A 2,500-nucleotide genomic window follows, 5' to 3' on the forward strand; every position below is an offset into this window, starting at 1 on the left:
TTAAAGACGGAACGTTTCGTTCAGTTTAAATAAACTCATTCGCTCGGACAAAGAGTTGATGCTCAGTAAGTACGAGTATACACGCTAGTGCATACAAGTCACCAACGTCCAAAGGACGATTACCACATAAGGGCCATTCGGTCTTAGACACCGACCCGTGGTCATGCTGTGTAGAGAAAGATCCGGAACGTAAACCGTTCGAAGACACTCGAGATACAAGATCCCGAGGAGCGGTGGACTGCTTCTCGACCGAGATCGTAGAATAGCCACGCGCCCAGCGATGCCTCGACCGGCACGCCCGGACCGACGCTTCTCTTATAGATACCGAGTGGCCGGCCGAGAGGCCGGCGACGGCCGACCGTAGCCGCGCGGCCTTACGGTGGGAACTCGCCGCGCGTGCAGCACTCCCGGCCGGTACGCTGCCACTTAGACTCGGCAGATGAACACGTACACGTACGAGGTCGTATAAAAGTAACTTAATACTAAACTGCGGACATTATACTGCTATAATCACAAACTTTCAACATGTTTCAACCACATATTTTAAGACTATATACATACAGATATAGCAATATTGAAAATATTCTAAGTCCCCGTTCGTGTCGCTCCGGAACCGAATGTCGACGGAACGAAATGACAACGGTAGATCCTTATTCCTGGTGCTCGTGGCTCTCTAAAACCATACACTTGTTCTCCTCTGTCTCTTACCTGTGTCGAGATAATCGAGAATCATGGAGCGTTCGTGTCGCTCCGGAACCGAAAGTCGTCGGTTCGAAACGAGAACGTTAGATCCATATTCCTGATCGTTGAGGCACTCTAAAACTATTAGGCTGTTTTGCTCTCTGATGCCCGTGGACCGAGAGAACGTAGAATAACGGAGCGATCGTGTCGCTCCGGAGCCCGAGCGAAAAAATTCTAAGTCCCCGTTCGTGTCGCTCCGGAGCCCGAGCGAAAAAATTCTAAGTCCCCGTTCGTGTCGCTCCGGAGCCCGAGCGAAAAAATTCCAAGTCCCCGTTCGTGTCGCTCCGGATTGCTGAGTCGAATTGTGTGCAAGTGCCAGCGGCGTAGTGTTTCTTCGGCCGTTGCGCAGTATTGCCGGCGGGGTATCGTTTCGTCGTTCGTGGTGTACGACTAGTGGAATATTTACCTACGTATAAATAATCTGCGCATGAATGGCGGGAGTATTTAACGGGTGCGTTCGATAGAGAATATGGTCAAGTACACGGTCGTATTGGTCCGATTTGTTTCAACGAGATTCCCTCTGTCCCTATCTTTTTTTTTCTATGTCGACGTTCTATACGCCAGCAGCGTATTGCTTTCTCGCCTACTGCGTACAAGTGCCAGCGGCGTATTGTTTTCTCGCCTACTGCGTACATGTGCCAGCGGCGTATTGTTTCGTAGTTCGCTGTGGCCGACTAGTCGGATGTTTGCGCGCTTATAAACAATGCGCGCAAACGCGGCGGGAACGCGCACCGCGCGCGTTCGATAGAGAATATCGTCAAGTTTACGTTGATATTGGTCCGATTTGTTTCAACGAGATTCCCTCTGTCCCTATCTTTTTTTTTCTATGTCGACGTTCTATACGCCAGAAGCGTATTGCTTTCTCGCCTACTGCGTACAAGTGCCAGCGGCGTATTGTTTTCTCGCCTACTGCGTACATGTGCCAGCGGCGTATTGTTTCGTAGTTCGCTGTGGCCGACTAGTCGGATGTTTGCGCGCTTATAAACAATGCGCGCAAACGCGGCGGGAACGCGCACCGCGCGCGTTCGATAGAGAATATCGTCAAGTTTACGTTGATATTGGTCCGATTTGTTTCAACGAGATTCCCTCTGTCCCTATCTTTTTTTTTCTATGCCGACGTTCTATACGCCAGCGGCGTATTGCTTTCTCACCTACTGCGTACAAGTGCCAGCGGCGTATTGTTTTCTCGCCTACTGCGTACATGTGCCAGCGGCGTATTGTTTCGTAGTTCGCTGTGGCCGACTAGTCGGATGTTTGCGCGCTTATAAACAATGCGCGCAAACGCGGCGGGAACGCGCACCGCGCGCGTTCGATAGAGAATATCGTCAAGTTTACGTTGATATTGGTCCGATTTGTTTCAACGAGATTCCCTCTGTCCCTATCTTTTTTTTTCTATGCCGACGTTCTATACGCCAGCGGCGTATTGCTTTCTCACCTACTGCGTACAAGTGCCAGCGGCGTATTGGTTTCTCGCTTACTCCGTACATGTGCCAGCGTCGTATAGTTTCGTAGTTCGCTGTGGCCGACTAGTGGGATATTTACGGACGTATAAATAATCTGCGCATGAATGGCGGGAGTATTTATCGGGTGCGTTCGATAGAGAATATGGTCAAGTACACGGTCATATTGGTCCGATTTGTTTCAACGAGATTCCCTCTGTCCCTATCTTTTTTTTTCTATGCCGACGTTCTATACGCCAGCGGCGTATTGCTTTCTCACTTACTGCGTACAAGTGCCAGCGGCGTATTGGTTTCTCGCT

Source organism: Calliopsis andreniformis, unplaced genomic scaffold (assembly GCF_051401765.1).
Source record: "Calliopsis andreniformis isolate RMS-2024a unplaced genomic scaffold, iyCalAndr_principal scaffold0349, whole genome shotgun sequence".
NCBI classification, from domain to species: Eukaryota; Metazoa; Arthropoda; class Insecta; order Hymenoptera; family Andrenidae; genus Calliopsis; species Calliopsis andreniformis.